Source organism: Pteropus vampyrus, unplaced genomic scaffold (assembly GCF_000151845.1).
Source record: "Pteropus vampyrus isolate Shadow unplaced genomic scaffold, Pvam_2.0 Scaffold15, whole genome shotgun sequence".
In the NCBI taxonomy this organism is placed as follows: domain Eukaryota; kingdom Metazoa; phylum Chordata; class Mammalia; order Chiroptera; family Pteropodidae; genus Pteropus; species Pteropus vampyrus.
In genome coordinates this window covers 17,751,205-17,773,633 of record NW_011888796.1, presented here as the reverse complement: position 1 = coordinate 17,773,633, position 22,429 = coordinate 17,751,205, and the positions used below count along the sequence as shown (strand labels likewise).

At 34.7% G+C, this 22,429-nt stretch overlaps 1 protein-coding gene across 1 annotated transcript in view; it reads right to left on the bottom strand.

Annotated features, from left to right (window-relative positions):
• Positions 1 to 22,053, bottom strand: part of LOC105310304 (C-myc promoter-binding protein-like) — a gene marked incomplete at its 3' end in the record, with an annotated part of 44,862 nt that extends 22,809 nt beyond the window's left edge. The window contains exon 1 of the mRNA XM_011386491.2: positions 21,796 to 22,053. The remainder of the gene's footprint in view (positions 1 to 21,795) is intronic.
• Positions 22,054 to 22,429: the final 376 nt, after the last annotated feature.

Here is a 22,429-nt window from a genome sequence, read left to right as displayed (position 1 = left end):
GGCTTGTTTAGATGCAATTATGAATTATGAATGTACTATAACCAATTCCAAATACATTTTCTGCTACATTGAGTTTCTTAATATGGTAAGAACATTGTATTGACCGTGACTCTATGGTCCACTAAATTTAATATTTATTACTCAAAATTTCTTCAATGTTGAACATTTCAGATTAATTTATAGTAGCATTTTCAATATCAAATATTTCATCTTTGACAAAACAAACTTCTAAAACCTTTACTTTCATTCTATGAATTATATGAAAAAAACTGATTCATTATTAGAATTAACTGATTTTCTATTACACAGAAAATGAGACTGATATAAAACTGGCATCACTTAAGTGTATGCAAAGTTCTCCCAATTAAGTCAACAGAGCACAGTTATTGCTATTTTCCATACATGCATAAGAAAACTTGGAATAGAAAATAGGTAAAATCTATTTAGTAGAGCATTCTTTGATGTAAATGGAAAGTCATACTCCACAAGTAATATATCAATGTGCTTCCTGGAACTACATAAGTTAAATTACCTTTCAGCACAGATTCCTTTAAATTGCCTTTCTTAAAAAACATACATTATATTAGTTTCAGGTGTATAACATGATTCAACATTTGTATATATTGTGAAATGATCACCATAATAAATCTAGTTGACAGATATTGTGAAATGATCACCATAATAAATCTAGTTGACAGATGTCAACTAGATTTATTATGGTGATCATTTCACAATATTGATTTTTATGGTGATCATTTCACAATATTGATTATTATGGTGATCATTTCACAATATTGATTTTTTTTCCTTGTGCTGAGAACGTTTAGGATCTACTCTGTCAGTAACTTTCACTTACACAATGCAGCATTATCAACTGCAGTCACCATGCTGTACATTACATCCTCATGACTTATTTTCTAACTGGAAGTTGACTCCCTTCACACATTTTGCCCACCCTCTTCTCCCATTTCAGGCAACCACCAATTTGTTATCTGTATCTATGAGCTTGTGTGTGTGTGTGTGTGTGTGTGTGTGTGTGTGTGTGTGTGTGTTGTGTGTGTATGTGTGTACGCACGTGAGTGTAAGATTCCACATATAAGTGAAATCACACGGTATGTCTTTCTCCGATTTATTTCACTTAGCATAATGCCCTCATGTTACATCCATGTTGTCGCAAATGGCAAGATTTTGTTTTTTTTTTGTAGCTGAATGATATTCCACTGAGTATGTATTTTTTTCTTTATCCATTCATCCATTGATGGACACTTACATTGTTTCCATGTCCTGGCTATTACAAATAATGCAACAATGAACATGGGGGTGCAGATATCTTTTCCAGTTAGTGTTCTCATTTTCTTTAGATAAATAGCCAGAAGTGGAATTGCTAGATCACATAGCAGTTATATTTTTAATGTTTGAGGAACCTCCATATTGTTTTCCATAGTAATTACGCTAATTTTTCATTCCCACCAAGAGTGCAAAAGAGTTCCCTCATCGACACCTGTTATTTATTGACTTTTTGCTAACAGCCATTTTAACAGATGTGAGGTGATATCTCATTGTAGTTTTGATTTGCATTTACCTGATGATTAGGATGTTAAGCACCTTTTCATGTACCTGTTGTCCATCTAACTGTCTTCTTTGGAAAAATCTATTCAGATCCTGTCCATTTTAAATTAAATTGTTTGGGTTTTTTTGTTTGTTTGTTTGTTTTTGCTATTTAGTTGTATGTGGTCTTTATATTTTGTGGATATTAACCCCTTGTCAACTATATGATTTTGCAAATATTTTCTTCCATTTAATAGATTGCCCTTTCATTTTGTTGATGGTTTCTTTTGCTGTGCAGAAGCTTTTTAGTTTGATGTAGTCTCACTTATTTTTGCTTTTGTTAACTTTGCTTTTGATGTCAAATCCAAAAAAATCAGCACCAATACCAAGGTCAAGGAGCTTACTGCCTATATTTTCTTCTATAAGTTTTATGGTTTCAGGTCTTATATTCAAGTTTTTAATACACTTTGAGTTAATTTTTCTGTACAGTATAAGATTCATTTTTTAGCATGTAGTTATTCAGTTTTCCTGACACCATTTATTGAAGAGACTCTTTCTCCACTGTATACTCTTGACTCCTTTGTCATAAATTGACTGTATATCCGGGTATTTATTTCTGGTCCATGTGTCTGTTTTAACGCCAATAGCATACTGTTTTACTATAGTTTTGTAATACTGCTTGAAATCAGAGAGCATGATAGCTCCATCTTTGTTCTTCTTTCTCAGATAGCTTTGGCTAATCTGGGGTCTTTTGTGGTTCCATAAAAATTTTAGGATTATTTATTCTATTTCTGTATAAAATGCCATTGGAATTTTGATAGGGATTGCACTGAATCTGTAGATTGCTTTGGGTCGTATGGACATTTAAACAATGTTGATTCTTCCAACCCATGAGCATGGAATATATTTCCACTTATTTGTGTCTTCTTCAATTTTTTTTCATCAATGTCTTATAGTTTTTGGTGTAGAGATCTTTCACCTTCTTGGTTAAATTTATTTTTAGGTATTTTATTATTTTTGATACAACTGTAAATGAGATTGTTTCCTAATTTATTTTTCTGACAGCTCATTATTAGTGTATTGTAACACAATGAATTTCTGTATAGTGATTTTGTATCCTACAACTTTACTAAATTCATATTCACAGAGTGATGTCAATGTGTTTTCTGCAGCTACATATGTTAAATTATCTTTCAGCAAGATTCCTTCAAATTGCCATTATTTTTAACTGAAACTTTTCTTTTGAGATAATTGTAGATTCACATTCAGTTGAAAGACCTAACAAAGATCTGATATACTTTTCATTCAGTTTCCCTTGGTGGTAACATCTCTCAAAACTACAGCACAATATCATTGTGGAATACTGCATTGATGCAATTTACCTACCTTATTTTGATTTCCTTAGTTTTACTTGTATTCATTTGTGTGTTTGGATATGTTTGGTTCTACACAATTTTATTACATGAGCAGCTTCATGTATTCATTACCAAAGTCAAGATACAAAACAGTTCCATCACAAGGATCCCTAGTGTTGACCTTTTATATTTTTATAAGTCCTGTTCCTTCCACTGCCCTAATATCTGTGGAGAGGTATGTTTTTACTAGAAAACACATACAGACTAAGAAAAAGAAAGAAAATGTCTTCAAAAGCAATACCCCCTTACAAAATAAGTGAAGAAATGAATCAAAGAAAAAAGTATAAGCATATATGGTACAGAAAGACTTATTAGTCACATTGACTCAGACATCTTGAACACTATATGTGAACATGATTATACAAACATACAAATGTACAGACATATGTATGCACATAAAAGAGAAGAAGGGCAGAGACTGTTTATCTATTAAATCACAGTGAAGATCAATCTCTTCAGTTCTGAGATAAAATTTTCCATATGTTAAATTCTAGACTGGAATCAAGTGAACAACAAAAAATAATACTATAGAATAACTACAATGGGAACTCCTAGATGTATAAGAACATAAAAAGTAATCTTTTACTTTGTTCAGGGGCAACCTTGCCCCTCATGTAAAAAATAAGTTAGAACTAGAATAGCTGGCTTTCTCTTGAGAATATGGATCTGGTCTGGACAGAACAAGCACAGACTCAAATAACTGAATGTTAACATACAGATACCTCTTATTTCTCCAGGCAGACTATAAGCAATTGAAAGGCAGGAATTCTCTAATTTCTTTTAATTCCCTCACATAAATTATAGCAGTTATAAATGCACGGTAGGTGTATAAATCTTTATTAAATGAATAATGTTGGCATAGAAAAAATTGGTAAAATTAAGAAACCACAGAATCATAGAATTTTAGAGCTAGGAAGGTAGATGGTGATTTAGTTTCAGTTCATGTTATAATTGAAGCAATTGAGGCATATAAGTTAAACAGCTTGCCTAAGACCAAATACATCAATTTATGACTCAACTCTCATTTAATTTAAAATTCTAATACATCATATTTCAAGAATGGAAGAAGAAAACAATTCCCTGGGAAGACCTGTGTGTTAACTAGTGAAAATGGGCTTTGTGGGACAAAAAATGTTAAAAGGTAAGTGGGAGAAGTTAAACTGGTTGAAGAGACTGGGACAATTAACAGGTTAAGAAAAAGAACGGATGATCAAAAATAAGAGAAAAGGGTAAAGTAAAAAAGAAGTTGAACAAAGAGATATGGTGAGAAAAGGAATAAAAAAGAAGAAGGGAGGAAAGTGTAAACAGGATAAAATTAAAAAACAGTGCAGAAATGGGAAAAAGTGGGAAGTGGCTAAAGAAGGATGGGGAAATGGTATCTGGAGAATTTTTAATGCTATTTACATTCTTTTAAAGACACTTTACTTTAGAAATGAGATTTACCATTTCTACAGAAAAAATCAAATTCCATGTAAACTAACTGCTACAAAAATGAACTACCCATCTTGTACTGAAAATCTGTTCATAATCAACACTGTATATGAAATGCAAATATATGATGCTTACTAGTCTAGAGTGAAAGGGAAATCTGGTTTTAAATTTTGTCTCTCACACTATCTTTTTTTAACTTAATTTCCCATATGCATACCACTCCCATATTGCAAAGTTCTTACTTCCTCTTTGAATTATGATAAGCATTTGTTAGCTGGTGTCAAAATGAATTGTTGTTTCCATTGGAATTTTCCTAAAAGTTTCTCTTAAACACACAACATCTGGGTTTTTCTTCCTATTTCACTGTCGTACACAAGCTACTTGAAATAGTATTCATTAGGGTAATAAAAAATGCATTTACATAAGACAAGCAATCTAAAATAAAGCTATACTAACATATAATAAAAATGAGATGTGTTGACTGAAAATATCGCCTTTCTTGAAAAGTAGATACACAGATTTATAATTCTGTCATTTGATTAATGCTAAACATTTCAATTGCTTAACTATTTAATTACCTATTTAAATATACTTTAAGCCTTTTTAAAAAATTCCTTTCCACTTTTCCCCACAAACTGTAACAAATAACAAATTTATTTGTTTACAAGCACCTGAAAAGGACTTTGAGAATTAACACATACTTGAAAATAACTTTGAGAATTCTGTTATTCTTCCAGTTAATAATGTTTGATTGATACAAGTTTTTGATTTGTAGGACTTACTAGGTAATTAAAAACTACAAACAATTCATACACAAGGAAACCCAAATACATTAAAATGCGTGGAAAAATTGTTAGCCTTGCAAATAATCAAAGAAATTAAACTTTGAGATACTATATCATATCCAGTAAATTAACAAATATGAATAAAAAACATTAAACCTAATGCTGGTCAGTGGTACTGTAAGAAAAACAAGCACGCTTAAAAACTGTTAATGGTATTGTGAATTAGAACAATTTTTCTTAAAGTAATAAAGCAAATCACTTAAAACTACTTGTACTCTTATCAACTAATTCTATTTTGGTAAAATCCTCTCAAGAAATACTTTTTTAAAACTCAAACTGTTGGTCTTGATTATTTACAACCATACCCTCCTTAAAGGTTCACAGAATTTTACAGCAGAACAAGACCTTAAAAAGCTTTTGGTTCAATATCATCATTTTGTTGATGAGGGAATTCAAGTACAGAAAGGCAAATTTGACTTGCTAGAAGTAGCACAGTCCTACTGTAAGCATACTCTTACCATATGATCCAGCAGTCAAACTTCTTGGTATTTACTCAAATGAGATGAAAATGAGTCCACACAAAAACCTGCACATGGATGCTTACAGTAGTTTTATTTATAACTGCCACAATTTGGAAGGAACTAAGATGTCCTTCCGTAGGTGAATGAATAAACAAACTGTGGTACATCCAGACAATGGAATAGTATTTGGCATTAAAAGAAATGAGCTATCGAGCCATGAAAAAACATGGAAGAAACTTACATGCATATTCCTAAGTGAAAGAAGCCAATCCGAAAAGGTTATACTATGATTCAAACTATATGACATTCTGGTAAAGGCAAAACTACGGAGACAGTAAAAAGATCAAGGGTTACCAATAGTGATGGAGGAGGGATAAACAGGATGAGCAGGGAAGATTTTTAGGGCAGTGAGATTCGGTATGATGCTACAATGGTGGATATATGTCATTATACACTATACATTTATCAAAACCCACAGAATGTACAACACAGAGTGAACCCTAATGGAAACTATGAACTTTTGGTGATAATGATGTGTCAGTGTAGGTTCATAGACCATAACAAATGTACTATTCTGGTGGGGATATTGATTGTGAAGGAGGCTGTGTCTGTGTAGGGACAGAAGTATATGGGAACTCTCTGTACTTTCTGCTTAATTTTGCTGTGAATCTAAAAATGCTTTAAAAAATAAAGTGTATTTAAAAGGGAAAAATAAGAATTAGTTCTGAATACCCCCAATATGGAGGCTAGAAAAATTAGAGTCAACATCTAAATAACAGTACTTTCATACAGTGAGGAAAAACAAATGGAGATGAGGAAATACTTATAAAATAATCACCAATTATTTCCAAGAATAAAGATCTAAGATGTCAGTTTGGTATAATAGGTAAGGAAAAACAAACAAACAAACCTAGACACTTTATAGAGAAATCTAAGAACACCTCAAAGTGAAAATTCTAAAAATTCCTAGCAAGAAAAAGAAAAATTAGTTCACCGCCCCACACACAAAAATCTAACTCAAGATTTCTCATCAGTAACACTGGATTTAAGAAGATAATGGAGTCATATTTTTAAAATGTTGAAAGAAAGGGAATTTTATATATAGCTAAACTCATTTGAATGCAATGGTGAAATAAAGATATTAGGAATATAAGTGCTCAGATGGTTTACCAAAAAAGCAGCTAAACAAAAAATCAAACTATTGTTCAAAGGTTAAACTGAATATCCTTAAAGACTCAAAATTTTAGAGTGAAACACTGAGACAAAATATTGTAATAAGATGATAACCAAATCTAGTGGACTTTATAAGATATGACAAGAAAGGGTGAGTAAATAACTTAAAGGTTCATTATTGTTAAGTAAACAATGGGAGTCAGAGGAGGGAAGAAAGGAAAAAAAAAAAAAAAACAAAGGGAAGTAATCCTGAACATCAAAAGGCTAAAGAACTCTAACATGGTAGGGACAGAGATGAGGAAAGAATCAAGGCCTAGGAGAGCCTACTAAGATACATGTCTTGTTCAGGGGGAAGATATATCAATAAGCTTAAAAACCTGATAGACAAAAATAAATATAAACATGAATCTGACTACATAAAGAGTAACCACCAGAAGAATAAAAATATAATATATAACTTTCTAAAAAATTTATTTATCCTTAGAAAATAGTAAAAAAGAAATAAGGAAAAGAAAGTATGGTAAATAGAAAACATAAAATGACAGGAATAAGTCTCAATATAATAAAGAGGCAAAGTTTAGCATACTAAAAAAACTCTTAGAAAGTACTCTTAAAGGTAACATGCCAGCCTTCTTACTAATTCTTGAACAAACCAGGCATGTTCCAGTCTCAGGGACTTATACTTTCTGCTCACCTGCCTGGAATAGCCTTTCCTGATGCCGCTCAGCCAGATGCATCTCAGGTGCCAGCCAGCTATATTTTCTGGTCCTTCTCTCTAAAAAGTTACCTTCTCGGTGAGGCTTTACATGACCACCCTATTTAAAACGTCCACAACCTCTCACGTCCAACACTCATATTCTCTTGTTTTAATTTTCTCAATTTACTACTTTTCACCATCTAACATACTACATATTAGACTCATTCATTTTATTTACTATCTCTCTCTCGCTCTCCATAAGATTGCAAATTCTATGAGGGTAGGAATTTTTCTGTTTTAGTCACTGCTATATAACCAGCATCTAGAACAGTGCCTGGAGAATACTATGTGGTCCATACCCGTTGAGTGAATGAATAAACAAATCGAGTTGTCCATTAGTAAAGGAATAATTTTTAAATGTAGCAGATACCATGATTTGAATACCGGGTAGTAGTCAGAAGCAATGAACTTGATGTAAACACAGCAACAAAGATTTTTTTAATTTAGTGTTTAATGAAAATAGTAGGAAAGAATAAGGAATCTACAGCAAAATATCATTTATATAAATTGAAAACATATTCAAAATAGTATTATAGTTTTCAAAGATACATTCAGATGGTATGTTAAACATATTAAAGTGAATACCTATGGGAGAAAGGAAATGGGAGCGAAGGTGGAGAATAAAGGAGGATAAAATAAAATTAAAGCAGGGCCCTACACAGGCCAATAACAAAAGTGTACCATGAAACAAGAAATGTGATTAAATCAATTCTCTATACCTAAGATGCTCTAACCCAACTTCCTCCTAAAAAGAGATATTTAACCACTGGTTTCAGCAAAACTCAAATCACTGTGACCTTGAGAAGACCCACTTTAATAAAGTGTTTGAAGGAGGAAAGCCCAACTGTAATGAACTGAGGAAAATGAGAAGTGAGGAAGGATATACAGCCTTTTATAGGAGTTTTGATGTGAAGAGGAGCAGGGAAATAGAATGATAACTTATAAAGACATGGACTCGACAGAGGATTTAAAAAAAAATGAATGAAATTAAGTGGGGTTAACCAATGGGAATCATCCAGCAGACAGAGAAAATGAGGATGAAGTAGAAAAAGAGCATGATTGTAAAAGTAAAAGCCTTAAAAAGTGAGAAGAGATGGGATCCAAAACATAGAGGGTCTGATCATAGAGGCAAAGATTTATTGCATTGTTAAGACAAGCTTTCCATAATAACGTTTAACAATAATTTTTCTGAATATGCAGGCTTTGGTGATGTGGGTTCTTAACCTTTTCTGGGTCATGAACCCCTTTGAGAATCTGATTAGTGCTATGGATCATCTCTCCCTTAAAATACACATATAGATATTCAGATAAAACTTTACATACAGCTTTAAGACTTTTGCTGAGCCATGCTCCTCAAGCTAACACATACATAAGTCTGTTTTTTGATTTCGGCTTTTTGTACTTTTTAATTAAGGCATAACATACATATAGAAAAGCGCACAACTCTAGGAATTTCCATAAAGAGAACACACCACCCACTATAAATACCTCCCAGGTCAAGAAATAGAATGCTACCAGTAACAAGAAGCTCCCAATCCCCCTCTAACCTTTCCCCAAAGAATCATATCCAGACGCCTAACATTAGATTCGTTTTGTCTGTTTTTGAACCTATTATATAATGGAACATGGAAGGATTCAGACTGTATGTATTCTCTTTTGGTCTAGCTTTTTTCACTCCACAATGTTTTCGAGTTTCAGTCATATTTGTAGCAGTAGTTTATTCATTTTCATTTCTGTATAGCTTTTCATTTTGAGAATATATCATAATTTATCCATTCTATTGTTAATAGAAATTTGGCTTGTTTCCAATATTTGGTTATAATAGTTACAAAATCATGCATAAATTATTGTACATGTCTTCTGATGTAAAAGTGTATGAATTTAAAAAAATACCTACAAATAATATATGTATATTCAACTCTGGTACATAATGCCAGTGTTACAAAATGGTTGTAATAAGACCTGATATTTGATGGGTAAGATGGTTTAGAAATTAAAAAATTTTGCAAGCAGAAACATTCCTCTGATTGAGCTCTCTAAAATATTAGTTTGTTGTTTTTATTTAAAAGGCTATTTCTATGACATAACTTTGGCTATGGTCTAGCACTGAGGTTGGCTGGTTGGTTTGTTTCCTATTTATTATGGGTTTAGTTATCCAATCTTCCAGTCATTTCTGTAAGCTAACTATTATCCTTCCAATAAATTCCTTTTCCTTTTCTTCAGCAACCAGAGTTGATTTCTGTTGTCTGCATCCAAGAATCCCCAAATGGCAACCCTATCATGTGCCAGGCTCTGTACTAGGCAATGGAAACACAAAGGCAACTAAGATATGTCCCTGCCTTACAGTAGTATAATAGAGATGGCAGCCAAACAAGCAATTACAATAAATGATAAGTCTATATAACAGAAATGGTCACAGAAAACACAAAGACATACAGTTTAAGCTTAGGAATCAGAAAAGAAAAAGATATCATCTAAATCTTGAAATATGAGTACAATAATAGAGAGATGGAAGGGTATTCCAAACAAAGAGAACAACAGATAAAAGGCATATAACCTTTTCTATATACATTACCTCCTTCCTACACAGTATATTGAAAGAATATTTGAAGGACAAAAGCAACAAGAGACAGACTGATGGGTTTGCAGAGGATAAGAAACAGTCCCAAAGTGTTACCTGAGTGACAATGGTGGTAATTTTGAGCTTGTTATATGAAAACGCACCTCGTGCTTGAAACACACACACATCCGCCACCATCACTGCTGCAAGCAGCAAAGCGGGCCACAACTACCTTCCTTTTTTCTCTTATCTACCTCAAGCACTTAGAAGAGTTAACTATGGAGCTCTGGGTTTGAGGGGGAGGTTGTTTGGTTGGTTGGTTTTTTGTGATGGGGGTTGTGTAGGAATCATGAATGAGTGGATAAAGGACTTGAAAAGAGAAGTAAAGGTATTAATGAACTGATTAGAGTAGCGAAGCACAAAGCATTCTGACAACTGCATACACTAGTTTTGCTTAAAGGTAGGTGCAATTCTACAGGAGAAAAACTGATGTAAAATAACATTTATAAAATAGTGTGTGTATGCTCTGTCCTCTAAAATTATAAAATTTCAGTATTGACATACATCATTTTTAGAGATTTATTTTTTTAATTACAGTAGGCTTATACTATGTACTGTTTTTACTGTTTACTTTTATAAAAACTTTGATTTTCTTAAGTTTTGTAAGCTCTAGCATTTTAAGTTATCCACTGTATGGAAGTCTATGCTTGAAAAAGAAAAATCACCATAAAAGTAAACTAACCAAACATCCACTCAACACTGGAAAATTTGATAAAGGAGTCTGAAAGCAAATGATCAGTGACATCTCATTCTCAAAAGTGACATCAAAGTTAAAGAACAAAATGATTTGAATAGTCTAAAATCTATAGCCCTCCTTTGAAAAAAGTAGTCTTCACTATCATATGAAGGAAGGGCAGATATGAAAAAATAAATATTCATTTCAGTTTCAAATAAATTGAATGGTGTAAAAATTCATTTCAGTCATACCAAATTCCACATTACCTTCGCAAATTCAGTTCTTTCTGCCAGAATTCCCCTGTTCAAATGGACGGCTCCTGCATAATATTTGAGACCTGCACTTTGAAGCCTTCTCTAACCTCTTTCTTCAGGAGACAGTGTCATTCTCTTCTATTTCAAGAGCATATTATATATATTTCTATTATGATTATCACACAAATATTATAACCATTTTTGTGAACATCTACTCTTTGCCAACTACGTTAGGAATTCTTTGAGAGTAGGCAATGTTACATCTGTAAATATCTGTTTTAGCGCAGTCCCTAGCAGAGGCTAGGCAGTCAGTAAACGCTTGTTGAATAGAGAAATGACATGGTGTATTAATGACGTTAACATAAGGTTATTCGTGTTCATGAAATAGCATGACTCAAACTTCAAATTCTGCATGCAAAAGCTAAAAAATCAGCTCCATTAATTTTTACTTGCAAAGAGGAGATATTTTTACTGCTTTCACAATAATCACCTATGGATTCGGGGTGAAATAATTTAAGTTCTTGTCTGCTGTATAAAAGCCAATGAGTGGTCTCTTTTTTATTTCAAAAAAAATCTTAATTTTATTTCATATTATTTAGTATTCCTTTGTAATCACCACCTTTTAGGATATTCATTTGGTATATTTACCTTTCCCTCTGAGAGTTGTATGTCCTGTATGCACTCCCCTACCATAAAAATGGGGTCTGAAATGAAACTTTGGTTTCATCCACCATAGCTGACTGGACCAGACATAGACACTTGCTTCAAACTGAATTTTCTCCCAGGGATTTAAATGGGATCACAGAACCATGAGTGCATGTATGAATTTAAGAGTTAGAGGACTTGTTCAGCCATGCACAGTGGTAAAAGACAACATGCAGAGAGAGAAACATGAAGTGGACAAGTAGGGAGAGAGACCATGCTGCCCCAGGGTAGTGAGAAAATAGTTGCCTGAGTTTCTGATAAGTTTCCAGTTTCTGATTCCCCTCCCCCTCATGAAGCCTGCTATACTTCTATAGGTACTGTGAAATTCTCAGTATCCTTGGCATTAACATTCTCTCTTTTTTTTTTTATTAAGTTAGTTTGAATGTAGTGTTTAGTACTTACAAACCAAAGAAATTTGATTTTAAAAACCTCAAAAAAGTTAAAAGGTCAAGTAGGAACATCAAAATGTCAGTTAATCATAGAAGGAGAAAAAGCCTTGTTAAAAAAAAATAGCTGTTACATTGGTATCTTCAGGCATTCCTCGGCATAAGAAAATGAAAAATATTCACCACCCATAACAGGTTCAAACAACATCCTATAAATCCAACTTCAGCATAGTTGTGAGTCAGTATGAATAAAATTCTATTTCGAAGTTCAGAAAAAAGTGAGATCAAGGAATAGGGAATCTCTTAGAGCTTATTAGAACAAATTATTTTTTAAAGAATAATACTACACTTACTACAATTTTGACAAAAAAGGGATTTGGGAGTATAGCTTTTATGGTAATAATAGTCGAGTCCAAGCTAACAAGCCTAAATATCATTATACAGTTTTTCCTATCCATCTACATCCATTTCTCTTGAAAATATGCCACTTCAGAGTCCTCAACTAAAATATTCAGCAGAAGATAGTGACCTATAAAAAACAGGAAGCATTTCCCAATAGCACAATCATTATATGACATTAGCTTCTAAAACAAGACTGATAATAGATTTTCTATTTCATTTTGATAGTTTATTAGTAAGAGGTTTCCTTTTTCAACAAAGATTTTAAAAAAAAACTAGTTTTAGTACGTCTTCAAGTGGGTAGTAAAGAAGAATGAATACCAGTAACTGTACTGTTCCTACTCTCAAAACAAGACAAACTTACATTTTTAAGAAACATTGACTAGTTTCACGTAATCAAAATTTAGCCAGACTAGAAAAATCTACAAATGTAACAGCAAGTTCAGAGATAAAAATAAACAAAACAAAACAAAAATACATCTATCAAATTCACCAAGATTATATAGACAATTCTGGTATTCAAAAAAGGGGGGGGACATCAAATTTAGGGTAAAAGGAAAGGTTTATGAAAAATTAAACAATGATTGCCATAAAAAAGATTTTAAGTAAACAAGTCTCAATTGCTTATAATAATAGAAGGCAGAGGCATTGATAATTTTTAATTACTTATATTGCCTCTGGAATGTTTACCGAAATTACATTTGATTATGAGTGTCTAATATTCTGAGAATTTATTTTAAACCAAATAATGAAGGGGTACTATGCTGGTTTGGCTCAGAAGTAGTTGGTAAGTTTTCCAATTTCTCCATTCTGCCCCTTTGTTCAATTTTTCTTTACAACACACTTCCCAAATTAACAAAGAGCACAATCTTAGCTTAGCTATCACCCTCACACCTTAATCTAAAAAGAAAGGCTGGTAAATGCTATTGTACAACCTTTGTGAAGATTAAGAGTAAATAAAGAGCATTCCTAGAGTTTAAACAGTGCTATTAATAAGAAAAGTATGTTAAAATTCAAATAACTAATTAGGAAATGCTAATCATCAATGCCAATTTTGAATTTGTGACAGAAGACCACATGTTAGAGCTACTAGAGAGAAAGATTAATAGTCAACTTGCCATGACAGTCTCATAAGCTAGGAACGTATCTTTCATTTTAAAACTCAAGATTAACTGGTTTCTTCATTCATTCTTTAATTCTAGGTTATTGGGGGTAGAGGGCAGGATACATACATAAATTAAAACATTCTAAGGGCAATAATAGCTATAATAGGTTATTTACTGAACATTTACTCAGTGTAAGCCACTGTTCTAAGTGCTTTACTTGCATTAACAAATTTAAGCTTCATAACAATCTTATGAAGACATCATCATCTCTATTTTACAGAGGAAGAAACTGAGGTACACAGATAGTCACATAGCAAAGCCAGATTTCAATATCAGACAGTCTGGCGAGAGCCAGCATTCTTACTTTCAGAGAGCGGAGCGTATAGATAAGCAAGGAGGTAAAGGAACCACGTGGTGCTGAAGCAGAGTCAAAGATAGCAGTACGAACTCATATTTAGCTTCATATAAATAAAGATGGATAGAAAAATAGTTATATGTTTGAATATGTGGGTTAGTATACGCTTCCTAGGTCTGTACACAGAAAGGGCTCAGAAGCAATGACACCCCAGCTGCAATGAGAACTCCCAGTGCCCAGATATTGGTTTCTAGTATCATTCTCTAATAAAAGTAACCAAGGATCCTTAGAGAAATGGTTGTAAGGCTGAGACAGGGAATATGCAAGATGAGCCTGGAGCATCTTGTAGTGCCAAAAACTAAGGAAATGCTAAAAAAAAAAACAGGATATGCCCTGTTGATCACAGGAACCAACCTGAAAGACGTAGAACAATTTGAGCATCGAAATAAAGTAGTATAGTAGTAAAGTTATAAAATGAATATCCATGAGTTCACACTGATATAAATGATTGAATAAACAAACAAATAAATTTAAGAGAAGAGAAAAATCTCCCTTACAGAATTCCAAATAATTCTGTAGACTGCCCCCCTCAAGGAGTTAGAACTTAACTCCTCACTCACTGAGTAGGTGATCTGCACTTAGTGACTTCTTTCCAAAAAGCAGAATATGGGAAAACTTTACAGTAGGGAAATCTGGCAAACACTACATCAGCCAGGTGATCAGCCAAGGATTGAGGTTAAAAATATCAGAGATAAATCATATTGATAGTATGTACCCTTGATATAATGTAATAAGAATGGCATTTTACCTCTTGTGGTTGTCCTTCCCAAAAGCAGTAACCCCAGTCTAACTCTGAAAAAAATATCAGATAAACCCAAATTGAGGGACATTCTACAAAATATCTGACCCTAAAACTGTCAAGTCATCAAAACAAGGAAAACTTGAGATGCTGTCGGAGCCCCGAGGAGCCAAAAGAAATGTGACAACTAAATGCACTGTGGTATTCTGGATGAGATCTTGGAACCCCAAAAAAGGTATTTGGTAAAAACTAATGAAATTCAAACAAAGTATGGACTTTAGTCAATAGCAATATTCTGATGTTGGTTCCTTGGTTGTGATAAATATAACATAGATATGTCAGATACTAACGATAGGGAAAATGGTTGCAGGGTATATGTTAACTCCCTGCAACTTTTCTGTAGATGTAAACCAATTCTAAAATTAAGATGATGATGATGATGATGATGATGATGATAATAATAATAATATTGCCTTAACCTTGATTTTAGTCTTTTAAGTCATGTATAGTGGGGTGGACCAAAATAGAAATTATAGTTAGTTCTGTGCAAAACAATCTCAACATTGATAAACAGTTTATAATATTTTATATGTAAGTGCCTAAAGTCATTTTGTATGTGTACATTTCTATTCCTTAGTTGGTAAGCACTTTAGAGACAGAAAACACTCTTCAAAGCAGGGGGCCACTCAAATTTTGGACTAAAGAAAAATTATGGTACTAATTACATTAATAAAAATTCCACTAATTTTTGAAGTCCACAAAGTTTAAATAGTTTTAGGTAAAATATATATATTTACAGTACATTACTGAAACATCTCCTCATAGTTTCAGAAGGAGAGGAATGTAACTATATGTATTTTAGGAAAGTATATTGGAAAGTTCACTAATAGCAATATACTATAACATAAAATTCACAATAACTTGGGTCCATAATGATCATTGTTCAAGAGATATGTAAACTTAATAATAAATAAAAACTTTACTAACATTTGTAACTATCTTGAACTTTACTAACATTTGTAACTATCTTGAATACATTTAAAAACAAACAAAAAATCTCTTATAACAAAGTGAAATGCTTGGCCTCTCTGACTCCATCTTTTTCAAGCCTGCTTTGTTCCCATGGCCTTCAAGTTAATAGCTTCTTGCATACAGACGTGCTGATCATTAAAGGAATTCAGTTTGTGGCTTGAGTTTTTCAAAAATAGCCCCTTTCCAGAAAGTGCCTCTCTCAAGAAGATAAAGGAAGTTTGCATTGTTTATCAAAGATTTACAGAAATTTCATGACTAGACTCACATCAACTAGAGTCAACAGACTAAGCGCAATCTTCCTCAGATTCCTGCTGCTGCCTAGGTATCTGTGGTCATCAATAACCTCTTGCCTCTCTCATTTCTGTCTTCCATTGACATAAAAGAAGCTTGAACTCTGGACTTTCTTTAGATGGATTTGAGGCACCACTAAGACTTCTATCTCTTCAGTTTCAATAAACCTTTCTTACTCCAAACCCTGACGTTTTGAATTTTGGTCTTTTGAAGTGTTAGGCACATGGGCTTTGGACTGGTAACACCTTTACAAATCAGTAAGAAGAAGACAGCTCAATAAAAAATATATAAAGGATAGGTACAGGCAAATCGCTAAAGAAATAACCAAAATGTTCTTACATAAGATGAAGGGAAACAAAAATATAAATGAAATGCCATTTCACACTAATTAGATTGGAAAAAACTAAAGAGTCTGACAACACTAACTGCTAAGAATTGGAGAAAAAGAACTTGTTTGTCAATATCCTACAAATATCTTGTAAATGAAAAAATGTTTACATCCTAAGACCTGGCAATTTGACAATCAGGTATATGATCCAGAGAAACTCTGGCATGTTGCTTCAAGAGGTACAAGGATATTCATAAGGCATTGTTTATAATAGGAAATGAAAACAATCTAAATGTTCACCAAGATAAGAAATAATAAATTGCGATTTATTCATTCAACACAACACTACACACCAGTCAAAATGAATGAACTAGACATATAAGGCCAACAAGGATTGAGGGGGAAACAAGTAAACTGAAAAAAGCAAGTTTCAAAATATGTATACGATGACAAAATCACATTAATAGCTGCTTAAATTTACCAGCACATTAAAAAAAAAAAAAAAGTGCCAGGCCCAGTTTTAAGCATCTTCTGTAAATAAACCATTTACTTTTCACAACAACCTTAATAGGTAGACATTTCTATTACCCCAATTTGACAGATGAGGACAAGGAGGCATGGAAAGATTTAAAAACTTGCCTAAGGTCACAAAACTATTAAGTAATAGAACCAAGATTTAAACCAAGGGAGTATAGCTCTAAAGTCCACTTTTTAAAAGCTTTCGAAGAAATGCCATGTACTCTGTGTGTGTGTGTGTGTGTGTGTGTGTGTTTCATGAGAGGTAAACTGGAAGGATTCACATCAAATTTATCCATAACAACTGCCTCTGGGAGGGAATACAAAGAGAGAGGGAAAGAGGACGAAACTGGGGAGAACAAAAGAGACTTTAACCTGATCAGCACTGCTCCAGTATAGTATAAAGTTCCACACTGCTCTTTTAAAATTCAGTGTGATAACTATGATATATGTACTTCTTTTATCTTAAACATATATCTGAAGCAAAAATGAAAAATGTTAATAGTATATGTGGTATATAAGTAGGTTTACTACTTTTTTGTAATTTTCTGTATTTTTAAAACCTTTCAAAAATAAAAATCTCATCTATAAAACAATACAACAAAAGTAAAAAGGAAATTTAAGGAATTTCCAATATCCATATTTCAGCTCTGATTTGGAAATGAAAACAGCTAAACTGTGAGTTTTTGTATGTATATACACTAAACATACAGATGGAAATGTATTTTTACATGAGTCAAAGAGATACCAAAAGTATATAAGAAACAGTATCTCTTATTATATGTTTTGATGACTCACTATTTTGTTAAAATAGCACTAGCAGGAAAACTCCCCTGATATCTACCACTTTTTTCTTGATAGTTTGTCCTTCCTTGTTTCTTTCTACTTGTTTGTGCTTCTTAAAAGGAAGCAAGAAGGTGCCAAGAAATTGTCATACACCTTAAAAATAATAATAATAGCCAGAGATGAACATATATGCAGCCCTTCAGAATATAAAATTCCCCGACATACAACCAAATAATGTCCCCAAAATGTACTTGTAAATTGGTTGTTTGGAACTCAGAACGTATTTTCCTATAAAGAAAGTAAAAAGAGGATATGAGCACCAGGAAAAAGATATTGCCTGAAGTGCTGGGCCATGAGCAGTGAAACAGGAAAAGCATATTTCCTGATGGCCCAAGAAGAAAAGAAAGTATTCTCAACCACAGTTTGAGGACGGAAATCATGTCTCATTCACCTTTGTATCCTCAGTGACTAGCAAAGTACAGTTGACCCTTGAACAACAGGGGTGTAAACTTGTGCAGGTCCGCTTATAAGTGGATTTTTTCAATAAATATGGAAAATGTATTTTCTCTTCCTTATTGTTTTCTTAATAACATTTTCTTTTATCTAGCTTACCTTATTGTAGAAATACAGTACATAATACATATACAAAATATGTGTTAATCGACTATGTTAACAGCAAGGCTTCTGGTCAACAGTAGGCTATTAGTAGTCAAGTTTTTGCAGTGTCAAAAAGTCACACAGATTTTTCATATGGATTTTTAACTGCAGGGGGGAGGGGTGTCAGTCCCCCTAACCCCAGCGCTGTCCAAGGGTGAACTGTACCTGGCACTTATATATAACATTCAGAGACCGCTGCTACTGACTGGTGAGGAAATGAGAAAAAAACTAAGTTAAGCAGTCCATCAATAGGTGGCACTGTCAACACAGAACACTTTGGGTGTAAGCCACAAATTCAGGTTGGAGTGTAACAATGTTCATTAATATTAGCATCCACATATGTAAAACTATTACCAGGTTGGTGCTGGTACCTAGGAGAATGCCTTCACCTTAATCATTAGCTCTTAAGATTACTGTGTATTGCATACGCACCATATTTTGGAACTCAGTTTTGCTAATAGGAATCATAAGATAGTTTCTCTGTTGGAGTAGTGGTTATGTGGAATTTTCAGGGTTTTCTCCTATGACCCTTGAAAATATTTTTACATCATTTTTGATTATTAGAGTAATACTACTCAGAAGCCAGAACATAGAAAAGTAGAAACATTAAAATAAAAATTACCTATAATCCTATCATCCAGAGATAACATTTTTATTTTGTTCTCTGCCAATCATTTTGCAATATATATGTGATATATAAATAACAACAAATATTTCCTTATATTCTAATTTTTCACCCAACATATTGTACTTTCTCATATCAGTAAATATTTTTTGAAAATATGACTTTTAATAACTGCATCCATCACATAAATTGTTATTAATTTCAATATCCCTCTATTTTATGACATTTTGACTGTTACGAATTTCTCACTATTATAGTAACACACTATATAAATTAATACTTTCTTATGTATGAAGTTCTACTTTGCTGTTTTAGGATTCAAAGTGATAACTATGATATACAGTAATAAAGTGTGGAGTGCTTGACTTCTCCTCAACCCACAAATTCCATTGAGCGATACTCTATGGGCATTAAACAAACAAGAAAAGAAATTTTAATCAATTTTCCTTCAGTCATTCTCTTCTACATCTGATAGGAAAGAGGAACGTCCCACAAAGATAGTCTCTGACATCAGAAAGGACAAGAACAACAAATCAATTTTCCTGCTAGAGCCACTTTTGTTTTCTACTTAGAATAATAAACCATGAATTTAAATAGGAATAGCACAAGATTTGTAATATATCAAATACCTCTATCTTTACCAGTGCTTAAATGTAGGTTTTCACAGTAAGTAAATTGCTTTGAAAAATTCTGTAATCAAAAAATGTAACTAATATCAATCAATGAGAAAACAGTAAGTTTTCTTCTACGATTCTGCCATCATTTTTATTATTTTTTAAATGAATTAATGTCATATACTCTATCTCTTCCTTCTTCTAATTAGTCCCCTAATTATTCCAAATATTAGTCAAGTTGCCATAAATAGGCCAATGCTCCAGTAGCTTAAGAATCAATAATTATTTAAGCCTGTGGTAATTCATGTGGAAAGGTTCAGAACAAATTAACATCAGCTTCCTGGCTCTCTTGCACAAACCGAAAATTTATATCGCTTCACCAGTTTTCAAAAGTGTAAATTTGTGCACATAAATTCAAAACTCAGGCCAAAATCTACTCATATTTATTTCACTATTGGGCTGGTGTCAAGATCAATTAACTTCCATAAGTAGTACATTCTTACAAAATTCCACAATGAAGTAAGTCTATGTTTGATCATCTAGAAAAGGAAAATTATGTAACATATAGTCTATATAATGATAATGGTGGTGATATATGCTATTCTGGACTCCCAAAGTTGAGAGCTGCGGTTCAAAGGGAAATTGTGAAAATTCTGTAAAAGTTGCCTAAAATGTTTAATTCTGGCCAAAATAAAACAAAATCCCTATAAAAGAAGACAAATACAATCTTTTGTTTCATTATAAATTCAAACAAGGTTCAAACAGATCAGAAATTCTGGATACTTAAGTTTCAAAAGCTGAATCCCAGAACTCTCCACTCTAAATATAAACTAAATAATTTGCCCAAGTCCTTATTATTATTACCTATTCTTAGGTATCCCAGAGATTGCTTTTTACAATAATATCAAATGTACTACAATAGATTAGTGTAACCTGGGCTACGCTGTTTACAGGTGTCTCCACCTCCTTCCACCAAGAGGAGAGAAGAGATAGACTAGGACAGGCAGAAAAGAGACTATATACACCAAACGATAGCCTGTAATCTTGTAAAATTGCTTTTTTACTTTTGGACTATTTCAAGAACAACATATTCACAGAGTAATACAATTTCTGCCCTCACGGGTCTATTAGCCGTCTGACACGCGTTTTCTCCCCAAATAAATATATGCCTGTTGACTGATGCCTGTCCTACTGTTGCAAACAAGAAATAACTGTCTTGTAGGACAAAAACCCTTCTCTAAGGCTCCAAGGCGTAACCATACGTTTGCATTAAAAGCACACTGAGACAATAACAAAAATCTCCCAGCACATGTCATTTAAAAGCACGATAATGAAAAGCTGTTGCTGCGACCCAGTTTTATAGGTCACAAGCTTTTCTTTTTTTTTCTTTCTCCCCTCAGAATGCGATAAACTTCAACGGGAGTGGTGGCGACCAAGAATTGTTTCACCCCCCCCCCCCCAAAAAAAAAGACTGGGGTGGGGAGACTGGCCAATTTAGACGCTGAACCAGTTCACGCTGGCCGGGGCAGGCTAAGCAGACCCCCCTGGCAGAAAACCTGGCCTCTGGGTGCCCGCCAAGCTCCCGCCGCCGTCTGTTGAAAATAAGAGGCAGGTGGGATTCCGGGAGGCCACCTCCGTCTTACGTAATGGGTATGTCAAAATCCCAGCTCCAGGACCTCCGCTCTCACCGCCCCCATTTCCACCCCCACCCCCATCTTCCTGCAACAAGAGCCCCAGGCCAGCCCCGAATGGAAAATCCGAATGAAAACACCGGAGCCCTCCACGCGTTGGACGCACAGGCGCGGGTGCTAGTCTCAGCACCGCCGCGCCATCTCGGAGCGGTCCGAACCCACGGTGAACGGCCGGGCTCTGAAAAGCCCCCCGGCGGAGATCGCAGCCATCCACACCACCTCTCCGAGACCGGTCGGCCCCGCTCCCGCACCCAAGGCTGTCACGGCTCCGGGCAGTGACAGCTCCTAATGCCACGGCTGTCCACGTCGCCGCCCTCGCACTCACCTCACCGCTGGCTTCCGCGCGAGCAGCGGATTGGGGTTGGAGAGCGGTGCCGGGTCACCTCACGAGCGGCGGCGGGACACGAGGGGCTGAATGCCGCGGCGCTCTGAGCCTGCTTAGCTCATCCCTAGCCCTGCGCTCCGCCCTGCGCTGCACCCCCGCCCGCCCAGGCCTGCCGTCTCAGTCAGATGGGACTCCCCCTCCCTTTGCGGCCGCCGCTGCCTCCGCCTCCTTCTCTGGCTTCGGCAGCCGCTGCCGCCGCCGCTACGACTGACGCCATTTTGGCAGTGACGGAAGGGGAGGGGGCGGGGATCACAGCCCACAAGGGCCAATCGCGAGCCAGATATGGCCATAGGGGGCGAGGCTGGGCGGAGTTGAGAGTCGCGGGGTCCTAGCTCCGGAGATTTAATGCTAAGAGAAGATAGGCGGGGCTCAGCCGGTGACGTACGATGTTGATGGGAAAATGCGCCGTGGTTCCCCCTCCTGTTGGGAGATCCCCAGCTAGAGAGGGTTGTGGGCGAGACTTATCTTCACTTCCCCTTTCACTACCCAGAGGGTCAGGGGTCCGTATTGGGCCGACAGCCCTGATGTCTCCTTCCTGCGCAGCAGCGCCGGGAGTGCTGACATTGCCTAGCCG